The 23903-nt window shown below is 43.7% G+C and overlaps 1 long non-coding RNA gene across 2 annotated transcripts in view; it reads left to right on the top strand.

Moving 5' to 3' along the window:
- Positions 1 to 23903, top strand: part of LOC107112024 — an 80536-nt gene that overhangs the window by 502 nt on the left and 56131 nt on the right. For both annotated transcript variants that reach the window (XR_001482580.1, XR_001482579.1), the window contains exon 2: positions 9933 to 10001. This is a non-coding gene — a long non-coding RNA (uncharacterized LOC107112024). The remainder of the gene's footprint in view (positions 1 to 9932; positions 10002 to 23903) is intronic.

Raw genomic sequence — 23903 nt, 5'->3', positions numbered from 1 at the left:
TTGTCCTGAGTACCTTTCGGGGGAGTGCCTCAGAGAAAGAGTGGCGAGGAGAGGGGCATTTTGGTGGTGTGGGGGACGGCCGCGCAAACCCTGCCCAGCCGTCGAACGAGCCTCCTTGCGCCTCGGTATCTATTCCTGTTGAGTCTGTCTGAAAACGGGAGAGCCGGGGGTGCGGTGGGGGAGTTGAGTGTGGGGGGTGGTAACTTGGAGCAAATTTGGGAGAAAAGGAGGGGCAAGTCCTAAGGCAAACCGAAGGGGTCCCCCTCTCCTCTCAGCCTTTGAGCATCACCCCCTCCTTTTCATTACTCGCTTGCCTGGATGAGTTTCGAACGTGGAGCTTTCCGCCTTTCTCTCCCGAATGGGTGGGCGATACTCGAGTGGGACTTCAGGGGATTCCTTCGTGCGTTTCGTGCCCGCTTGCGCCCTCCAGCCATGGCTAGCCTTCGGGGATGAGAGCTAGAAATGAGAATCGGGAGCAGTTTCTGTTTGTGAAGAGGTGTATGTGTGTGCGTGTGTGTAGGGGGTGACTGTAAAGCCAAAGCGGATGATGGGTGGTAGGGCAGAGCCTTGGTGCTCTGGGAACTGTAACTGAAACAATTCAGCGATTAAAAAAACAACAAAAACAAGCGTTTGGCTGTTTTAAAGTTTTTGCTCTGCAAGGTGCTGGCTGCTTTTCAAGCATGTCCTTGCTTTGCCAAGCCCCCCCCCCCCCCCAGTTTTTTTTGGTATTGCAGCTAACCACATTATTTTACAGAAGATCGTCTTTTAAAACAATGCTCCTGTTGTTTGAAGGTGTCTTAAACAATAAGGCTGTGTAACACTAACAGATATTAAAATTTTGTCCTCATGGCTGTTCAGCACTCTTAAATCAATATTGGCTTTCTTCATATGAATTATTAGATGCGTCTGGTCTCTGATACAAGAGGGCAGTGTATTGTGTACATTGTGAGATGGATATACCGTGTGGCTTGTTTGAACACTTTAAACTGCGAAATCCCATATTGTAGGTGGTGTTGGATATAGAAATATTATATTTTTCTTGATGAAAGAACTTGAGGTGCTGAATAATGGCTAGATATGGGCTGCCCTTATCATTTTCCCCTTTCATTTTCGTCTCTTTTTACATATTATTGCTTTAAATCATGATATCTGTTCAAGACTACCATGCATGAAAATGTAGGCAGTCTGTAACTATACCTCTCCTGCTATAAAGGTAATAGATTTGCTTTTGACCATACTGTACAGGGAGCCTATGGTGTTCACTAGTACTCGACATAAGACCAGACAGCTAAATTACTGCTAAATTGGTCTGTAAGTTTTAAGTGTTCAATCTCCATTTAAGTTTTATAGATGAAATAAAGCTTTATTGTATACCTTTTGACTTGAAAGTTTATATTGTATGTTTATATATTGTGTGCAGTAGCTTATCAGATATATATCAGATAACTGTGCCAGAACGCAGAGTATAAAGGAAAAGACCTAGTCACAATAGAATAATAAAAAACCAAAACTGTATTTTTACACTGTGTTGAGCGTAACAATATAAACCATGTATAAAAATGGAAACAAAAAAACAACCCATTGGCTTTTGTATAGATATTGGAGGAAACAAAAATCCACTTGAGCAAGGGAATACATTGTGTGTAAGATGAACACTGGCATGAATGCCTAAGATGATATTGGACCCCAGTCTGACATTGGAGGTTGCTTCAGGTCTTGCATGTAAATGAGCAATATGAGCAGTAATCGAAGATCTTATTTTTGCATTGTGTTCACAAAGCAGCTTGAGACAGGCTGTTATACTCACTCCCAGTGCAAATAGGACTGTCTTTACCATGCAAAATATTCCACTGAAAGTATTGGGGCAAATATAATCGTGCATTTGTATTCCTCCCATATTTATAATAACTGAGAGCTGACTATTATCGTTCATATTGTCTAATGGAATCTCATATTAGGAGATGCACAGAATTTAACTGGGCTAACATGGGCGTGTGCACTGAATGGCTTTTTAAAAATTGCTGGAGGTAGCAGTAATAAAGAGCTGTGCATTATTAGTCTGACACGTAATTGCTTATTTGAAATAAAATAGCAGTATTCTGATGAACAAGTAAGATTGGGGGCATGAGTTTAATTCTAATAATACAGAATGAAAGGATTTCTTTGGGGATAAGCTTTTACAAAGGAATTTCTAGTGACATATCTTGAATCTTTTTATAACATTTGTAGATCATACATGTATATAGTCAAGGGTGTGTTTTTATGGATACTCACCATTACCATTGAACTCACTGTGGCTTGCTTCTCACGAAACGTGTCTACATTGGGTTTATAGCCACAATTGCCAAAACTAGAGGAATGGATGGCAGGGGACAGCTCCTGCCAAGTTCAAATACTTCTGTAAGATAACAATCCACTCAGTTAGGAAACTTTTTGTCCACTAAACCAGTCACTGCTTTCCATCAAGCTGGGCAGCTTGGCCTGCTTCAAGTGCATTGACTTTTCCTCTTACCAGTGCAGTCCCCTGGCACTATGTGTTGTAGGTAACTGGACAGTTTCTGGACACAGAGCCTGATAAATTAAAAATATTGCTATAGTAATTAATTTTGGTGTAGTGGTTAAGTGTGTGGACTCTAATCTGGGAGAACCGGGTTTGATTCCCCACTCCTCCACTTGCAGCTGCTGGATGACCTTGGGCAAGCCATAGTTCTGTCAGAGCTGTTCTCTCAAGGACAGTTCTCTCAGAGCTCTCTCAGCCCCACCTACCTCACAGGGTGTCTGTTGTGGGGAGGGGAAGGGAAAGGAGTTTGTAAGCTGCTCTGAGACTCTGAGTGAAGGGTGGGGTATAAATCCAATTTCTTCTTCTTCATCTTCTATATTAAAAATAATTTCCCAAGGATTGGGAAAAGCATTGATCCATTTCATAGGGGCCAATCACTGTCATCTTGGTATTAGTTGCTGTTTTAATGTGGAGCTGTTGTAGCCTGCCATTTTAATCAGAGAAGTGTATAATAGATTGGTTTCCGGTGTGGAAACTATGTTATCCAAAACCAGGCATCGCTTTTTACATGACTAAGGAGGCAATCTTATTACAGAAAGCCCCACTGGACACATGGAGATTTATTTTAGAGTAAACATTCATTTATTTACTAAAATAGTTCTATCCTGCCTTTCTGCATGGCTTTAGATAGCTAATAAATCACAATTAAAACATCAAAATTACTCTCTCCCCAAATGACATTTGCAAATTTGTATCTCATTAAAAGGTGTGGCAAAGAAAATGGCCATGCAGTATCTCCTAAAAGTTTCTTAAGATGGCGCTCCCTATATCTGCTCCAGGAGCCTGTTCCACAAAGTAGAAGCCACAGTGGAGAAGGCATGTTCTGTGATTAATAACAGCTGGGGTACCTTAAGTGAGGGCAAAGCCAGTATATAGCAGCCTGAGGGCTGTAGATGGACATGGGTATATATGAAAGGAACTAGTCCTCTAGATACACGGGCTCTAGACCATGAAGGCCTTTAAAAACACGGAGGGAAGCCCCGCCCCCTTCTGTACCCCGCCCTCTGCTTCGATCCTCATTCCATTTGGGAATGAGGATGAAGCAGGAGGGTAAGTAGCCGGGCCTTCTGACACACTTCCGGTGATGTCAGGGGGTGTGGCCTTCTGTCACTTCCGGTGATGTCAGGGGGCGTGGCATATGCAAATAAGTTATGCTAATGAGTTATGCTAATGAGCTCCAGCAGCTCTTTTTCTACAACAAGACCCCTGGACATGGGTATATATGAGAGGAACTAGTCCTCTAGATACACGGGCTCTAGACCATGAAGGCCTTTAAAAAGCATAACCAGCACTTTGAATTGGGCTAAGAGAAGAACTGGCAGCCAGTATAGTTTTAAGAGAGCTAACAGGAACATCAGTTTCCTAGCCAATGGCTGAAATCAGGCTGTTACATTCCGAACCAGGTGAAGTTTTTGAGTTGTCTTCAAGGGGCTGCCCAACGTAGAATGTGTTATGGTAGTCCAGCTGTGAGGTATTTGGTTTATTTGTATTCTGCCTTTCTACTGTTTTAAAGTACTCAGTGATCTAAGGTGATCTGGAGGCTAGGTGACCATGGGTGGTAGTGGCTGTGACCTCTTGTGCTTCAAAAGAGGAGGAAACCACTTCCACCCCCTTTTCTTGAGGTGTAGAGTCCCTGTTTGCTCTTCCTAGAAATCTGAGTGGGTTATGTTTTCACATTAGCCTGACTGGAGCAAGAAGGGCCCCTTCTGTCCTTACAAAGGGCTTGTAGACTCCCTAGAGCAGTGGTGGCGAACCTATGGCACGGGTGCCAGAGGTGGCACTCAGAGCCCTCTCTGTGGGCACGCGCGCCATCGCCTCTGCCAGGCCCAGACCATCATTAAAGTGTTGAATTCTCTGCCAAATAATTTTAAGTAAATGAAAGCATTTGGGATTGCTTTCCTAACTTTGTTTGGATCATCTTAAGTTAATGTATGAGGTGTTTTTTCTAAAGTACAACCTCAGTATTCAGGTTAAATTGCTGTGTTGGCACTTTGCGATAAATAAGTCGGCCTCTAAAAGGTTCGCCATCACTGCCCTAGAGTACTCTGTGGACTCAAAGGGTCCCCAGTCCTGTTGGAGGAATAATGTTATAAAGTTAACTCAGTATCCAGACATGCTGGTGTTGACTATGAGGCTGTTTCTGTCTGAATCATACATTTTCTTTTGCTTATTGCAAAATTTGTGTTCTGTATTTTCAACCTTTTCCCTGTCTCTCTGATGACAAAAAACCTTGAGATGCATTTCCTAAGGTAGTGTAAGATACAGCAGTTTATAGGTCCCTTTCTCTTTCAAAAAACTAGGTAATCTATATGGTACTTTTAAATTTCATAAGTATACCAAATTGTACATTTTTGTATGCTCACCAAGTTATAATGCATGTTATGTTTTTGAAGCAGTAAGATAAGTTTAGGTGGGATAATAACAAAGAAAATATTGCCGGGGTCATCAATCCGTCAGTTGTGAGCTATCTGTAGCTTGATGACTCCCCAGCAGTAGTTCCCATAATCCCTGAGGACCTGTTCAATGCTGGTGGAGCGGGAGAGATGGCCACACCTTGGCCCCATCAGCTCTGCAGAGCTAGTGGGCAAGGATCAATGCTGAACCACTGACGGGCCAGGGCACCTGGTCTGTCTCCAGTTTTGTGCCATTGTCGTGATGGGGCCAAGCAAAAGTGAAAGGGAAGAAGGAACATGCATGGCTTGCTTGCCACACTTGCTGAAACTTGCTGAAACACTGGCGTGGGTGAAGGAGAACAGAGAAACATGGAGGGAGAATGAGGTTAGATGAGCTTAGATAATTATTTATTACAAACTGATGTAGAGCTCTTAGTGATTTTTTAAAAATGAAAATGTTTTTCCAAACCCGGTGGCCAGAGAATTTCAGTGGTGTTCTGGTCCTATGCATATTTACTCAGAAGTTGGGTTTAATGTAACTGTGCATAGGATTGCAGCCTTGAACACATGAAGTTACAGGGGGAGCATGTGGGGGGAGTCTGCAGGGGGGATGGAGGAGCCACTATCCTTTTCCCTGGGCCCTGCCCCTCTGGAAGTAGCTGTTCCATGCCCCTGAAGTCTTGTATATTTCAAATTCTTTCCTCCAACATTTCCCTGTGTTTATGGAAAAAAGGCTTTCCCTGGCCCTGAAGCAACAGAATGATTCTTGAAGATTTGAATCCTCATTTAACTTTTAGGCAGAAGTGTAAGCTCATCTTCTAAAATGTGGAGAGATGGGGTCCCCCAAAAATCCACCAGGGAAAGACTGCAAAACTCTCTCCAATTTATTACGTAGGGTAGCATCTACAAGAAAAAGAAAACATTAACCAATAGGATTTCCCTGTGTTTTAGACGGTCTTGAACTTTCCTTAAACCTTCAGTATTTAGCATAAACTCATTAGGAGACTGGCGAATGGAGGAAATAGTGGGATGGGTATGCTGGCAGACCTACAGTTGCCTTAGAAGATAGTTTTGCTTTTCCAGGGTCTGCCCACACGGCATTGGCAGTGGTGTTTATTGAGTCACGAGCTATCGTGGACATCCTCTTGCAATCATCAAACTGTCTGTAGTTCTCTACCTCATTTAAAGTGTCCAAGTTGGTGTATAGGGTCCCCCCCGGCACGTTTCAGCCACTGTTTCCATTTTTGCACTGCAGCCCATTGTCCTACTTCCCGTTTCTCATACTGCTGCTTGCTGGACATTGATGGTGTGGCACTGATGGGGTTTTTGGGATCAGCAATGACCTGAGCTGCAGGTAGCCCTCATTTGAATATGCTTTCCCTGTGGATAGGCTTTCCCTAGGGATAGGCTTTCCCCATGTGTCTTCCTGCAGCTTCCCTTTGGTGTAGTGGTCAAGAACAGCAGACTCTAATCTGGAGAACCGGGTCTGATTCCCTACTCTCCCCCCCCCACATGCAGCTGCTGGGTGACCTTGGGTCAGTCACAAGTTCCCTCAGAGCTATTTTCTCAAGAGCAGTTCACTGCCACAGGAGGTGGTGGCGGCTACAAGCATGGACGGCTTCAAGAGGGAATTAGATAAACATAATGGAGCAGAGGTCCATCAGTGGCTATTAGCCACAAGGTATAGATAGGAACTCTCGGTCTGGGGCAAGTGATGCACTGTATTCTTGGTGCTTGGGAGGGGGCAACAGTGGGAGGGCTTCTAGTGTCCTGGCCCCACTGCTGGACCTCCTGATGGCACCTGGTATTTTTGGCCACTGTGTGACAGAGTGTTGGGCTGGATGAGCCACTGGCCTGATCCAGCATTGGCTTCTCTTATGTTCTTATGTTCTTAGGGTGCCTGTTGTGGGGAAAGGAAGGGAAGGAGACTGTAAGGTGCTTTGAGACTCCGAGTGAAGGGTGGGGTATAAATCCAGTCTCTTCTCATCTTCCAATCAAGCAACTGACCTTCAGAATCTGTACAGAAGAGAGGAATAAATCTGGTCATTGTTTGAATTAGTATTCAAAATTAGTGATAGTATTCAAAATGCTATCCAGAGCTGGATGATTTGTAAATAGTTAACAGGGTTGCTTACTGTAGGAATAATTGTGAATGGTTTGTTAGTAGTGGTAACTTTGTAAAATGGTGCAGGGAGGTGACAGGCAACATGTGATATTGGGGTACAGCCAAGCATCCAGTTCCAAGGAGTTAATATCTATTTATTTACTTACTTCATTGATAGCCCACCTTTGCCACTGAGATGCAAGGCAGGTGGCACAAGTATTCAAAAGATAAGGCAGTGATTTCTAGGGATGGGCACAGACCAGGAAAATGTGGTTCGGTTTGTGGCATGCCCGGTTCATGAATCACAAATCATCAGGAACTTTTAGGGGCCAAACGAACTGGTTCAGTTTGTGACCCAATGGAACAGCCCACCAGTGTGCTAGAGATACCAAACTCACAGGGGATCTCTGGCTAACTCTCCTCTACCTGCCCTCCAGGTTGGTGAGGATTGGCTTGACGGGGTCCAAGTTATGCTCCCCCAAAGAAGGGGCCCCCAGGAAAGTACTTTCTGGGGAAATGACAGGCAGTTATTTCCTCAGAAAGCACTTTCCAGGGGGCACCTTTGCTCGGGGAGACAGAACTTGGATCTTGTCAAGCCAATCCTCTCCAAACTTGGCAAGCAGGTAGAGGGGAGTCAGCTGGAGATCCGCTGTGAGTTTGGTTTCTCTAACTTGCGCATGATCCAGTCTATAACCTCCTGAACCCGCACCTGCAAAAAGAAAGCATGCAATTGACGGTATGAGCTCAGGACTAGCTGTAGTGTGAACCAAAGGAGCGGCGATGGCTTGCCTAGGTTGCTTTGCCATTTCTTAGGGCTTCATCAGGCCACTTTTCTTTAGTGATGGAGCTCAACCCAGCTCTGGCAAGATTCAAAATGACACGAAGTCTACAAGTATGTTCCAAGTAGCTATGGATCAGATTCGCACTACAGCTAGTCCTGAGCTCATGACGTCTATTGCATGCTTTCTTCTGGAAACTCTTCTCTGCACCATGAGCTGGTGACCACACCAATCTGAAGAGAGACTTGTACTTTTCAAGAACTATTAGGTCACTATTCAGCTGGTGCAGTTGTCATTTATGCATGGTGACAAAACTATTTGTTATGTGTATTAATTTTGGTTGTATAAGAAGACAGTAGTCTCTAGTGTGATTTGTACAGTGCGACAGATTATTCTGTTTATTTGTTTGTATAACTGCATTCGCTGTATTCCCATTTTTGTGTGTTTGTTGGCATAGCAGAAGGGGCAGCAAGCACTATGGCTGGAGGAGAAGTCAATTGGGAACTGGGGATTATTCATGCGGGTGGTCCCTTCATGTGCTCTCCCTCTGCCCTCATTTAGGTATCCAAAGTCTATGTATATGTGGGGTTGTGGACATATTTTTAATATTTTGTACTGTATTAGTGTTTTGTTTTGGTGATACGACTGTTAGCCGCCCTGAGCCTCCGGGGAGGGCGGGATAGAAATGTAAATAATAAAATAAATAAATAAAATAAAATAAATAAATAAAACAGTATTTAGGAAATAAGAGAGTAACAAACAAGGTAAATTTTATTGGCTACCAAAGAAGATAGGAAAGGTGACAGGGGAAGAATGCCAAGCAGATATACAAAATGTTAAAACACAGCACCTTAAAACAAGTCAATGACAGTAATTATCATGTCTGAATGTTTCTCCCTTGCAGCTGGTCCCAAGAGTCCCAGGAAGGAAAGAGAGAAACTGCAGGAAGAGAGGCAGAATGGGGGGGGGGGGACAGGCAGGCAGGCAGGGATCAAGAGAAAAGGGAGATGTGAGGGGAGGATATTGGTCTGTTGAGGTGGGGGAGAGGTTTGAATTCAGCAGAATGTGAGGCACCTGGGCAAGGTTGGATGGGCACAGTGAGGAGCAGGGATCTTGTGAGTTGAGCCACCAATGGGAGGCTGAGGAAGGGAGATTGCAGAGTGAGGAGAAGGGAGAGAGATGGCTTATGGGAAAGACAGGGCACTGGATCATATGTTACCAGGTATGGATTAGTATGCAGAGATGTCAGAGGTAAACTTGTGAATGAAGAGTTGGGGTGGCCGAGATTAACCTTCAGGTTCCTTCTAGATTTAAGATACTATGGAATGGAAACAAATTATACTGTGACTCATGGGCACCAAATGCATGTGCTATGTTCACAGTTCAGTTGTATGCACATTTGTTTGGAAGACAAGCTGAGTCTTTTCAATGGAGCTTCCTTTTTTCTTTTTTGTGGATATTTTGCCCAACCTTTTTTAAAGACAAAACCCCCAAAACGTTAAACTTTAAGGATTGATTTTAATTTAGTTCTTAGCTATTCCATCTCTCCCTGTAGTAGTCTTTAAAAGGCTGCTGTGATTAGCAGCTTAAAATAGGTTTACTATATTAGGTAATGTCGTGACTGTGTAGAAAAGCATGCAACTAATATTTTGGTTGTTGCATCAGTTGAATCCTGCATTATGTGGAGTTAATACATAACTGAGTCAACATTTTTCTGGGAATTTTTTTTTAAAAACATCCTTAAATGCTTGCTTTTATCAGATGCTCAGACTGCAAAACATACAAAGCATTGTTATGGCTGCAGATAGACCAGTACGTGATTGATATGTGCGCTCTGTGCTTTTGAAATTTTCTTACTGTAGCTTTAGGAGACCACCAAGGTCATCTGCCAAAAGTGCATTACAGAACTCTTGTGCCTGTCTATTATGTGAGGTCCTAAAAGGGCTAGGGTGGGTTTTTTGTTTTTTTTTTGGGGGGGGACACATTACTCAAATCCATAAGCCCACAGACTTGTCAGTGTTAAACTAGTATTCCATTCTGTGGGTACTCACATGCATCAGTGGAATGATCTCTGATCTCTTCATGTTCCCCCACAGGGCAAATTATTGGTGATGGACAAAATAAACCAAGTGTGGAGGGAAGTTTGAGAAGCACTGCACTAAGAGGTATGGGTTTGTACCGATAGAAAAGCATGACTACTCACTTTATGCTGCAGCTGATTATGTTCGTAAGCTAGTCTTAAATCCTCCCCTCCCCCTCCGTCCCCTTCTACTTGTGAAAAATATATGTCGTAGTTTGTCAGAAAACAGTGATGACTTGAAACGACTACTGATGAAGGTTAAAGCAGAAGGTGCCAAAGCCGGATTACAGCTGAGCGTCAAGAACACAAAATTAATGACTGCTGAAGAATTATCCAGTGTTAAGGTTGATGATGCCCTGACCTGGATAGCCCAGGTTCGTCAGATCTTGGAAGCTGAGCAGGATTGGCCCTGGCTAATATTTGGATGGGAAACCTCCAGTGAATTACCAGGGTTGTGATGCAGAGGCAGGCAATGGCAAACACCTCTGGATGTCTCTTGCCTTGAAGATCCTACAGGGTCACCATAAGTCAGCTGTGGCTTGATGACAACAACAAAAGATTGACGATGAAGAATTCAAAATTGTGAACAAATTTCCGCTCCTTGGCTCCATCATCGGTTCCAAGGGAGACTGCAACCAAGAAATCAGGAGGAGAGTGAAACTGGGAAGGGCAGTCATGAAGGAGCTAGAAAAGATTCTTCAGTGTAAAGATGTGTTGCTGGTGACCATAATCAAGATAATGCATACTACAGTATTCTCCCCTGTTACTATGTAGCAGTCATGAAGAAGGACAATGAAGAAAGCTGACAGGAGGAAAGTCAATCCATTTGAAATGTTGTCTGAATTCTCTCGCCTAGAAGCTAAACTAACTGAACTGAGGCTATTGTACTTAGGTCACATTACGGGAGGAAAAGACAATAATGCTAAGCAAAGTTGAAAGCGGCAGGAAAAGAGGAAGACCCAAGTCTGCTCAGCCCATCAGACCTCCAGTGGTCAGTCAGAAGCCCTCCTGGGCATAAGCAACATCTGGCCCCACCCACTTTCTAAAAACATTGGGTGGGAGCCAGGAAAGGTGTCAGTGAGCGCCATTCCTGCCACAAGCACCATGTTGGGGACCCCTGTCCTAGTCTGACGCTAACCACTGTACCACACTGGTGCTGATAAACCTAGGATAGAATCCCAGTAAGTGCTGCTCAGAGGGGTAGTAATGGCTGTCAGTTTTTCTTCCCTTTGCTGCACTGGAGGATGAGTGAAGAAAGTAAAGAGGACCTAAAGAGCCTCTTGCTCAGGGTAAAAGAGGAGAGCGCAAAGGTTGGCTTGAAACTCAACATCAAAAAAACTAAGATCATGGCATCCGGCCCCATCACTCCTTGGCAAATAGAAGGGGAAGTCATGGAAGCAGTGACAGACTTCACGTTCCTGGGATCCAAGATCACTGCAGACGGTGACTGCAGCCATGAAATTAAAAGATGCCTGCTCCTTGGGAGAAAAGCGATGGCAAACCTAGATAGCATATTAAAAAGTAGAGACATCACTCTTCCAACAAAAGTCCGTATGGTCAAAGCAATGGTGGTATTCCCAGTAGTACTGTATGGCTGTGAGAGTTGGACTATAAGGAAGGCCGAGTGCCAAAGAATAGATTCTTTTGAATTATGGTTCCGGAGAAGACTCTTGAGAGTCCCCTGGACTGAAATGAGATCAAATCAGTCAATCCTAAAAGAAATCAACCCTGACTGTTCCCTGGAAGGCCAGATACTGAAGCTCAAATACTTTGGCCACCAAATGAGAAGGGAGCACTCACTGGAGAAGACCCTGATGCTGGGGAAGATTGAAGGACAAAGAAGAAGGGGACGGCAAAGGATGAGATGTTTAGACAGTGTTGTCGAGGCAACGAACATGAAATAAACCAATCTCCGGAGCATGACGGAAGACAGGAGGGCCTGGCGTGATGTGGCCCATGGGGTGGTGAAGAGTTTGACTTGACTCTATGACTGAACAACAACAAGGATGAGTAGGGTCTCTGGAGCTATGGCTGATATGTAACTGGGGGGGGGAGTAGAGCATCTTTTGCTTATTCATTGGATTTTTGTACCCAAGCAGACTATACAATACAGCACTAAAACAAATGACCATGCAGATATGGGGTGGAATTTGGAATTACTTTAAGAAACTGACACTTCTTAGAAGTTATGTACTACTGTATAGTAGGTTTGGAGGGGGCACACCTAACCCTAATGCTCTGTTGTTAAAAAATTACGTGGGTGGAAATCGAAAGAGCCAAGAAGTTTACAGACAGACAATGATGAGAACTCAAGTGCTGATTTGGCATGAAAAACTTGGTTATGACATTGTTTGAGAGCGAACATATTTCAAGTGTCAGAAAAGAGTGAGAGTCCAGTTGCACTTTTAAAAAGTAACACAATTTGTGGCAGGGTGTGGGCTTTTGTGAGTCACTGCTCACTTCTTCAGTGTGTATCTTGTTGGGGAACAATTGTATAAGTACTCTGGCAGGAGCACAAAATTTTGTTTTCCTTTCAGACAAATTTTGGGCTGTCAGTGAGTCTGTTCTCTTCTCCCTTCCAAGACTCAATATTTGCAGTGTGGTAGTTTACAGCAATGCAGAATTCCAGTCTACAGAATATGAAAATGGTCACATGTGGTAATGTCTGCATTTTGACCATTCCTTTTAATCATATACTGCGGAAGTACTCTATGGTGAAAACTAGATAAGTGTAAATCACAAGAAGATTGATCAGTGCTGGTCACAAAATGGGGACACATACTATTGAAATTTGGGGGTATTAACCAGTTTTTTTAAATAGAGGTTTTGAACATCAATAGGAGAAAAATGAGTCTGAAAAAATAAACTTCCCCTTTCTAATAATTTAGCAGAAGTCTTAAAATGGGTCATATTCATGTAGTGTACTGGTAGCATAGTATATATTTAACTATGTAGATGACAAAAGAAACATTTCCCATAAAGTCTACAGTTCAGAGACGTGAATGCATATTAGAAGCTTTCCTGAAAGCCCTGTAAAGCAACATCTCCACCAAGTCTCAAAATGCTTCTCTCTCAAGGAAGACCAGCCTTGGTACACAGGGAGCCCTATTTGCATTGCTCTTGCCCTGTGTTTTTTGATGAATCAAGGAGCTCACTTGATTTATTTGTAATTGACTGTGAACTTGCCATCATTCGAACCCCAGAATGCATTACCATTCTGTGTACAATATAGCAATGAGGATTGCCTGTTAAAATGTCTGGCTGTAAACTAAAGTTTGAATGTTTGTTATTCCAATCAGGTGGGTGCTTTCTATGCAGTTATCACTGAGCTGCACCCTTAATCTGTGTCTCAGGCTAACCATGGATTTAACAGCACTCCATAGCCAACAAAAAGGTTTCATAGTAAAGTCAAAGCACGCTGCAAAAAGAGAGAACAAGCCAGGCCAAGACAGTTTCCCAACCAGCTTGGGACCATCATGCCATTTCTTGTTTAGCCTCATGTTAAATAGAACATAAACACAGAAAATCACCTTATTAATTGATTTGAATATTACAATTTATAATACCACAATTCATAAACAGGGCAAAATTCACCAGGAATTTTGCTCCGTGGTTCAGTTTGTGTCCATCCCTAGTCTTCTCTGTTTCCAGTCCCACAGTAAACTTTAACTCCAACTGGCAACATTGGAGCCAGTTTTAACTTTGTAATGTGCATGGCCCACCTTCTGCCTGTTTCTCGGGACTTCCCAGTGTGTATTGATTTAACAGTAATTATTCCTTTCTAGGAAACTTGGACGATTTCATTTCTCTAATGGGATGGGTTTTAAAGCTGGGAGGAATTCTCTCTTATTTCTTTCTTGAACGCATGTTGTGGTGGCCTGATGCAACCCATGTTAGGTCAGGCTGGAATCCATTAGTGGGTTCTGATTTGCTAGCTGAGGACCAATGGGTGAACAGGGAGGGCAGATAGGGAGGAACACTGCTGTTTGTTGCTACGTTTTAGCTGAGCTTGTTCGATCTTTCTGCTTCAGCTGTCTGTCTGTCTATCCCATCCCATCCCATCTAATGTGGCTCTAGCTGAAGGAAGGGCTCTTGGTCCTTGGATTCTGGCCTGTTGGATTCTGTATATATATACATACAGGATATAGTTTATTCTTGTTTTGTTTTTGCACATTTACATTGTATATCTGTATTGGAACTTATTTGCTGTAAGGGAGAAAAGTGGCCATTTAATTTACTGGCTAATATTCTGGCTGTTTTATGCTAAATTTTGTCAAGTTTTTGTTGTAGCACTTGAAACCTTAAATAGATGAAATGTTAGGGGGGGGGAAATCATATTTTGAACAAAATTTGAGTCTAGTAGCACTTCAGAGATCAACAAAATTTTCCAGGGTTTAAGCTTTCATGGTTCAAAGCTCACTTTGTCAGTGTTTTGACTCAAGAAATCTTATAGCATGGAAAATTTTGTTGGTCTTTATGGTGTTACTGGACTCGAATTTTGTTCTGCGACATACTAACACAGCTAGCTACGTGATAGTATTTTAAAAACTCATTCTGTTTCTTAGAAAGCAGGTGCTGTCATGCTGTTATGTTAGTACATTACGGTAAATACTTGTAAAGGATATGTTTGAATAAGATCTTAATTGTTAAGGTTTTTGTTCTACTTTTCAAACCAGAATCTGCTCCTAGAGCAGGAAATGGAAAACAAAATCTTAATATGAAAGATTAAATCTAGTATATGCTGTTCCTCTGGCAGGTATTCTCTGCTGAGCTGGTTAAGTGGGAGGGTACCTGTCAACTTTCTGCCCTCCCTCTGGCCCTGTTGATAAAATGTAAATGACATACGCATTTCACAAATAATAGTAAAATAGTGGTTTAAATGTGTGAGGCAATCACCTGTCTTTCAGCTTGTGTCTGTAACATAGGAAGGCTAATGCTGGCCTACCTTATAGGAATGATGTAAGAGTTGTTATGTATGTAAAGCTGCTTAAGTACACAAAAGCATTATATAGAAAATGCTAACTTTTGACATGTCCCAAGTATTCATGGCTTCTTGTTCTTTTAATGATATAGAGCATCCTGTCCACTAATTAGTTGTAGCAGCAAAAAAAGTCAACCATGTGACAATACTTTTCCAGCTGTGTTGCTTGTGCCGCTGTGTGATCCTGTTTCTGAGTTGTGACTTGCCTGTTAGAAGGAAAAGTAATAATTGATCCTGTTCTCTTCACTGTGGGTCCATTTCAGATTACTTTGAGGAGCAGAATGTGTGGTACCTTTTATAGCAGAAGAAATGGTTGCTTCTGCCATACCTATTGCTGTGTTGCTGTTTGAAGAGGCCATCCTGCCCCTAAATTGATGTCCAGGAAAAATGTCTCTCTGTGGGAAATTGTAGTTCCGACCACCTTGAAAAAGATGGGTGTGAGACCCCTTCTGACCTGGACAACTACTACCTAGTGGCCAGCATTCCATTTTTGGCCAGGGTGCTTAAGCAGGTAGTGGTTATGCAGCTTCAGGTGGTCTTGGAGGAAGTGGATTATCCAAACCCATTTCATTCTGGATTCAGGCCTAGGTTTAGTATGGAAACAGCCTTGGTCACCCTGATGGATGATCTTTGCTGAACGTGTGATGGGGGATTGCCAGTTTGGTGCAGTGGTTAAGTGTGTGGACTCTAATCTGGGAGAACCGGGTTTGATTCCCCACTCCTCCACTTGCACCTGCTGATGTGACCTTGGGTCAGTCACAAGCTCTGGCGCAGCTGTTCCTGAAAGAGCAGTTTGTGTCAGAATTCTCTCAGCCCCACCCACCTCACAGGGTGTCTGTTGTGGGGAGGGGAAGGGAAAGGAATTTGTAAGCCGCTCTGAGACTCCAAGTGAAGGGTGGGGTATAAATCCAATCTCTTCTTCTTGTTGTTCTTCTTGTTGATTCTCCTGAGCCTTCTTGTGGTGGTCGATACCAGAAGAAGAAGAAGAAGAAGAGAAGAGATTGGATTTATACCCCGCCCTTACCCAAAGGAGTCTCAGAGCGGTTTACAAACTCCTTTCCCTTCCCCTCCCCACAACAGACACCCTGTGAGGTAGGTGGGGCTGAGAGAGCTCTGAGAGAACTGCCCTTGAGAGAACTGCTCTGACAGAACTATGGCTTGCCCAAGGTCAGCAGAGTGGCAGCTAGGGATGGGCATGAACCAGGTCACGAACTTGAATTTGTGACCAACTGGGACCTCCTCACTTCTGCAGGAGTATACCACATACCATGCAGTTGTGGACAGGTTTACATCGGGACCACACAGCGTAGCATTCAGACAAGAATAAAAGAACATGAAAACACTGCAGACTGGGCCAACCTGAAAAATCAGGAGTGGCCGAACATAGCCTAACTCAAACAGGACACAGTATCTTATTCCAAGACACTGAAAGGCTGGACAACACATCCAGTTACCATGTCAGATTACCAAGGGAAGCCATTGAAATTCATAAACATAAACACAATTTCAACAGGAAAGAAGAGAGTTTAAATATAAATAGGGCATGGTTTCCTGTCCTGAAAAACACAAAAAGCTCTACATCTTACAATAGCACTACAGATAAGATTAGAATTTCAACAGCCAATCCATATGCAAAAGAACCTCCTCAGGAAAGCTCCATTAGCATGTCACAGCTTGGGGAACTCCTACAAGATAATGACTCACCCCTACCCCACCTTCCTGAGTAGATATAAATTACCTGCCTACCATTTTTCTTCTCATCTTGACACAGAGAGTACTCCATCTTTCTGTGTTATACTTCTGAGGATGCCAGTCACGGCTGCTGGCGAAATGTCAGGTCCTACAATGCCAAGACCAAAGCTATGTAGACTGGAAAATCTACAACAACTAATGAACTCCCGCTGTGAAAGCTTTCGAGAGCATAACTTGGACCAGTTCATGGTTCGCAAACTGAGGTTTTTGCCATCCTGCTGCCAGGAACCTCCCACAATCCTCCCACGTAGCTTTGGGAGGTTCGTGCAGTTCATGTCGGCAGACTTGCCAGTGCCGGCAACGGGCTTGGAGAAGGAAGGCATCTACAGGGACTGCGGTCTCTTTAAATGCCTTCTCCAAGCCGCGCTGCCATGGCGGTGAGACTCACAAGTGAACTCAGAAGGCATTTAAATGCCTTTTGAGTTCACTTGCGAGTTGTGCGGCTGTGGTGGGAGTGACAGGACTTTCAAAAGCAAGACGCGTGGCACACGAGTGACATCCAAGCAGCGAGGTCACCCAGAAGTGGTGACCGAGAAGTCGCACTGCATCACGAACCACACACTGGTTTGTTAAACAGGAAGGTTTGTGGAGGTTTATTTTTATAAATATATTTTATTGGATTTGTATCTTGCCCTCCCCACATAGCAGGCTTAAGGCAGGTTCCATCAGATACAGTAAACAATATACATTACACAAAGAACTACAAACAATTAAAAACCTTAATGTTGGATCCCCAAGCATCGAGAATAAATCCACGTTTTAAAGAAAAGCAAAATTTATTTCAAAGCTTTGGAAAGACACTCAAACACGTTCTTTGTTAGAACTGAATACAAACGGTTAGGGCAAGCATGATAAAGGGATTTGAACCAGGTACAGAACCAATGGGTCACTTTCCCGCTGGCGGGTGAAAGGAAACGGTTGCGCGCTCATTCCCTGAGAACCAGGCTATCTCCAGACATAATACAGGTGCAGTTCCCAGGCTCTAAAAGCAACAAGTTGGCAGTCAAGCGTACTCCCACATCACATCCTCCAGTTGTTTGGCTTAGGCATTACAGCAGAGTAAAATACTGGCGAGCAGGCGGGGGGGGGAGGTTAGCAACTGTACAGAGAGACAACTAACACAGAACACCATGGCAGCTTGCTGACAATAATATACAGTAACATTCCTATGATAAAGTTTGGTGTAGTGGTTAAGTGCGCGGTCTCTAATCTGGGAGAACTGGGTTTGATTCCCCACTTCTCTACTTGCAGCTGCTGGATGACCTTGGGCAAACCATAGTTCTGTCAGAGCTGTTCTCTCAAGGACAGTTCTGGAAAGTGCTCTCTCAGCCACACCTACCTTGCAGGGTGTCTGTTGGGAAGGGAAGGAGCTTGTAAACTGTTCTGAGACTCCCAAGTGACGGGTGGGGTATAATTCCAATCTCCTCTCCTTCTCTTCTTCAAAACTTCAACAGATGCAGTCTATTTCACATTTGGGTTCCTGGATGGTAATACAGATCTGACCCGTGGAGGAGGAATGCCTGCCACCGCAGCTAAAAGCTTGGCAGAAGAGCTCTGTCTTGTATGCCCTGTGAAACTGTAAAAGGTCCCGTAGGGCCCTGATCTCATATGAGAGCTCATTCCACAAGGTAGGGGCCAGGGACCAACAGAAGATATTGGTTGGCAGATCATAAAGCCCTTTGGGACTCATAGAGGGAGAGGCAGACTTGCATATATGCAGGCCCCTGGCCATATAGGGCTTTAAAGGTAAGCCCCAGCACCTTGAAACGGATCTGGTACTCAATAGGCAGTTCATGTAGCACTGCGTGGATTCGCGTCCGCACAGACAATGAGGTCAACACCTGTGCTGCTGTGTTCTGCACCAGCAGCAGCTCCCAGAGCAGAATCAAGGGCAACCCCATGTAGAGAGAATTACAATAGTCCAATTTGGAAGTGACCATTGCATGGGTCACTGTAGCCAGGTCTCAGAGGTTGAGATATGGGACCAACTGCCTGATCTGTCTCAGATGGAAAAAGGCAGACCTGGTAGTGGTGGCAATCTGGGCCTCCATAGTTAGTGAGGTGTCCAGGAACACTCTCAGGCTCTTCACCTTTGACGCTGTCTTGTGGTTTGTGGTTTGTGAGACCCCACGAACTTCCATCCATAGTGGCAGCACCCCTGCTCTTCTCCCTGGCCTGTCTGACTTCCTCCTTTTTATAAGACCAGTCGCCCCTTCTCCTTCGTCCATTCACCAGTCCCATCCTGAGCCCACTCACACTGGCTGGCCTGACCAATCTGGGCTGGTCTGCCGCTAAGTTCTTCCTTTCCATGCTTTCCCTGTGTTCCCGCTTATTTCAATTGGACTTTGACCTTTCCTATCCCTCCCCACCCCCAACCTCTATTCCTTGCTCATGGAAATAGGCTGCTTCACTGGCCTGGCCTCAGAGCTTCCCTGGGTGTGTGTGTGTGTGTTTCCACCCAGGCTTCTCTTGTGGTGCCGGCAGACTCCCTGTCAGCTAGGACCTAACAGAAGAGGAGGAGATTGGATTTATACCCCGCCCTTCACTATGCGAAGGAGTCTCAGAGCGGCTTACAAACTCCTTTCCCTTCCCCTCCCCTCCCCACAACAGACACCCTGTGATGTAGGTAGGGCTGAGAGAGCTCTGACAGAAACTGCTCTTTTCAAGGACAGCTCTGACAGAACTATGGCTTGGCCAAGGTCATCCAGCAGCTGCAAGTGGAGGAGTGGGGAATCAAATCAGGTTCCCCCAGATTAGAGTCCGCACACTTAACCACTGCACCAGACTGGCTCTCTGACTTGCTGCTGCCCCCACCTTCAGAGGGGTCCTGGGTGTTTTGGTGCTGAATGGCTCAGCTTCTGCCCTGGCTGGCCATGTTCCTGTGTCTTCCTGGCTTCAGGTAAGGCTTCTGCCCTTCCCCTATCTCCTCAGTCTTGCCCAGCTGGTGAGGAAGCAGTGTTACATCTGATGTGGGGAGGGAGTCTGGGGCTGTCGCCTGGTTTGGGGACACTCCCCCCCCCAAAAAACAACAACAACAACAACACAAAACCCCTGTTCCCAGTTTCAATTGGCTGCAGATCTGGTCTCTTTTTGTTTGAAACACAGCCTATAGTTACGAAGTCAGTCCACTTTGGCTGCATGCTGACATTGCCTTCCCTTTTTGCTGCTGCTTTTTTCCTGCATTCTTATCTCCTTAGTCACTCTGTCTGAAACGTGGTCCATTGCCCTGCTTTGGGGGGAAAGCAGTGGTAAAGAGGGAGTTTAGGGTGAGTTGGGGAAGTGTCTGTTGCTAATTTCAGCTTTCTACTTTGTAGCAGTTTAGTGAACTTGGATCTTGCCCCTGTTGATCAGTCCTAAGCTTCTGTCTACTTACTGTAAAGCTGTCCTTGTGTGATGTGTCTTTTTAGCTAGCTGTGTTCTTTGCTGATATGAAGGGATATAGAAGACCATTCTCATAAGATGCCATTCCTCAGCAGGGAAAACATCCCAGCAGGATGCAGGAATACAAAAAGACTAGGATCTAGGAGACCCAGATGCGAATCCCTGCTCTGCTGTGGAAATTTACAAGATGACCTTGAGCCAATCACATATTCTCAGCCTAACCTACCACACAGGAAAAAATGGAGGAGAAGAAAGCTGTGTAAGCTGCTTTGGGGAGGAAGCTAGCCTTTCCTAGCATTTAGTTGCCTTGTCTAATATAATTAAATAACCATATGCGGAGTCTTCAGTAACACTGCTGTTTCACAGGAAAATATTTAGCATTCTTCAACAGCTTGAATGTCCAATATTTGTCCTCTTTTATGGTTATCACAATAGACACTGTGCCAAAGCAACATATATCTTGCAGTTTTTGAAGCCATAATAGTATGATTACTTTTTCTTTTTTAAAAAACAAGCTTTACAGCTGAGTGGGAGTTTAGATTTCAGCTTTCCACTTGAGGTCTAGCCCATAGCTTTTGCTCACACACTTCATGGTTTGCTCACACACTTCATGGTTTGCCACTTTGGCACAGTACTGTGCAGTGTGTGTGGCTTAAAACGTGGTGTTTCTAAAGCAACATATATCTTGCAGTTTTTGAAGCCATAATAGTATGATTACTTTTTCTTTTTAAAAAAACAAGCTTTACAGCTGAGTGGGAGTTTAGATTTCAGCTTTCCACTTGAGGTTTAGCCCATAGCTTTTGCTCACACACTTCATGGGTGGTTCTTTGCCACTTTGGCACAGTACTGTGCAGTGTGTGTGGCTTAAAACTTGGTGTTTTGCTCAGGACTGTCTGAGGCATATGCTTTGTCATAGATCCTGATAAAGATCCTTCTGGACTGTCTCATTGAGAGTCCCTGTGACACCTTCCATACTTAATTCCTTTTCAAGTTTCTTTCTTTTTGTCCTCCTTCTCCCCATTCACACTTCTTTTTTGCTGTTCTCTTTGTCATCTTTCACATTCCTTCTTTCCCCTTTCTTTACTCCTTTTTTCCTGAGTTGCCATGTCTCTGCCTGGCTTCGAGATACGCTAAAGGCAGCGGAAGGATAGAGAGGTTGCAGTGGTAGTGATGGGACTGGACTGGTAGTCAAACTCCAGCTTCCTCCCATTTGTACAGTAATTGCACTTTAAAGGGGAGGAGGCATTTGAACTCACAGCTTAGCTTCATTTGTCTTGATTAGGGTCTGTCGTCTTTAAAATATTTTTATACTGATTTGTCTGCAATACCGCAGGATCAAAGCAGTTCACACATAAATATAATTAATAAAATCTCCACGAATAGTGCAAAGTGCAAATCAGTAATGATAAATTTAGTCAGTCATACCTTTTTCATGGCAGTCTTCAACCAGCATCCTCAGTATTGCCCCCCTGACCCAGCTTCATCCACGTGTTCTAAAAAGAGCACTGACTTACAGCTCTTAGGAAACTGGGCCGGTGATGGGCAATTCTATTTCCGCGTGGCATCCTGTTCCAAAGCACTGGGGCAGCCATTGCAATAGCTGAAACACATTGCCGGTGTTCAGACCCTCTATATAAGAGGGAGCAAAGAGAAGGAGTTGGCCTTATGAATGGAGTTGAAGCACCAATTCATACAGGGAAAGATGGTCCTTTAGGTATTTATTTTATTTAATCAAATTTATAGCTGTCTTTCTGTTCTCACCAAGGCAAACATCCATGGTGAAAACACATTCTAAAAACTATTTAAAAAAATCATTAAAACAATTCCAACTAGAGGTAAAATATACTCAAAATCATTTAAAAAAATTAAAATGGGCAGGAGGGAGGGAACTCTGAGAGAATGTTAAGTGAATCAAAGTCTTCATCCACTGGCAGAAGATGGAAACAGAAGGGGACAGATGAGTCTCCATGGGGAGAAAGTTCCAGAGTTTTGGTGCCACAACAGAGAAGGTCCTCTCCTGGGCTGCCACCTGCCTAATCTCAGAAGGCGGGGTGCCTGAAGCAGGGCCTCAAAAATGACCACAGTAGTTAGGTAGGTTAGTAATGGAATAGGTGGTCCTTCAGATGTGTCGTCCCAAACCATATAGGTCTTTAAAGGTCAACACCAGCACCTTGAATTTTGCCTGGAAACAAATTGGGAGCCAGTGTGGATGGGCCAAATATGGAATGATATGCTCCCTGTGACCCACTCCTGTCAACATCCTGGCAGCCCCATGTAGAACACACTGCAGTATGTGAACCTTCTGTTGTAGAAGCTTTAAAGCGGGCGTTGAAAAATTTCCTTCGCCTGTAGGAGCCAGAATTGCAGATCGTAACTCATACAGGTCACCCAAATTTATTTCTGTTGACTAAATATTAGTAATTATTTCCCCTACTTTGACTTTTCTTTTTTAATTGAAAGTTTATATTTAAAAAGTACGGAGTTAGATTGCTTCATAGCAGTCCTTTTGTGGTGGTGTCCTCCTTTACCCTTGCTCAGAATTCCCAAAGTGTCTACTTGCTCAGTCTTTCACTGCTCTGTGGAAGCAAGGACCCGTGTAGGAATGTAACTGGAATGAATCTTTTATGACTTGGTTGGATGACAATCCTAGTTAAAATCACAAAAAACCAATCAGTATTCCATTTCTTTGCTTTTAGATGTTTGCATGAGTCACCATTTTTGTTGTTCAGTCGCACAGTCGAGTCCGACTCTTCGCGACCCCATGGACCAGATCACGCCAGGCCTTCCGGTCTTCTGCCGTCCTCTGAAGTTTGCTCAATTTCATGTTCGTTGCATCTATGACACTGTCTAACCATCTCATCCTTTGCCGTCCCCGTCTTCTTTGACCTTTCTTTCCCAGCATCAGGGTCTTCTTCTCCAGTGAGTGCTCCCTTCTCATTTGGTGGCCAAAGTATTTGAGCTTCAGTTTCATTATCTGGCCTTCCAGGGAACAGTCAGGGTTGATTTCTTTTAGGATTGACTGATTTGATCTCCTTGCAGTCCAAGGGACTCTCAAGAGTCTTCTCCAGCACCATAGTTCAAAAGAATATATTCTTCGGTGCTCGGCCTTCCTTTATAGTCCAACTCTCGCAGCCATACATGACTACTGGAAATACCATTGCTTTGACCATGCGGACTTTTGTTGGCAGGGTGATGTTTCTACTTTTTATCATGCTGTTTAGGTTCACCATAGACATATCCTAAGAGACATTTCTTCCAGTTTGAGAAAGAGGAATGCTTCTTCTAAGATGGCTTCTTCTTCCTGTGGTTTTTGTATTTAACATCTTTTTTTTGTATTTAACATCTTTTTTTTTTTAAATCATCTTGATTAATTGTCTACACATTGTAATTTTACTTCTAACAGCTGGAAAGTCCGTGAAATACTTAACCACTCTTCATAGAGAACACAGTTGGTTTATCAATTGTTATTTTTTTGAAAAAAGAATTTCAGTGACGATGGACTACTTAAAAAATCTTCTACCTGTAATGTTTGCAATCTATATTAAAGCTTCAGCAGAGCTACAGAATAGCATTGGGTATTATATCTAGCAACATGATGTACCAGGTTGGTGTGTGTTGCAAAAGGATGAGCCACTTTTGTGATAGTGTTGCTATAGCAACTACCTTCTGAGAGCTGCCTCAAGGTCACTCATCAGCCATAGCCCAGAGTGCCTAGATTTTAAGCAAAATATCAGTGCCTAACAATACAATAATGGCTGTTCACTGTATTTGGTGTTACCTGGTGCTAACTATTTTGCATATTATTCTCATAGCACTTAATTTTAAATGATTGGGGGGGTAAAATTGGTAATGCACATGAGATTTTATTTTATC

The sequence above is a fragment of the Gekko japonicus genome, unplaced genomic scaffold, assembly GCF_001447785.1.
Source record: "Gekko japonicus isolate JY-2015 unplaced genomic scaffold, Gekko_japonicus_V1.1 scaffold898, whole genome shotgun sequence".
Classification (NCBI taxonomy): Eukaryota; Metazoa; Chordata; class Lepidosauria; order Squamata; family Gekkonidae; genus Gekko; species Gekko japonicus.
Note: the sequence above shows the minus strand (reverse complement) of the source record. Positions and strands in the feature narration are given on the sequence as shown.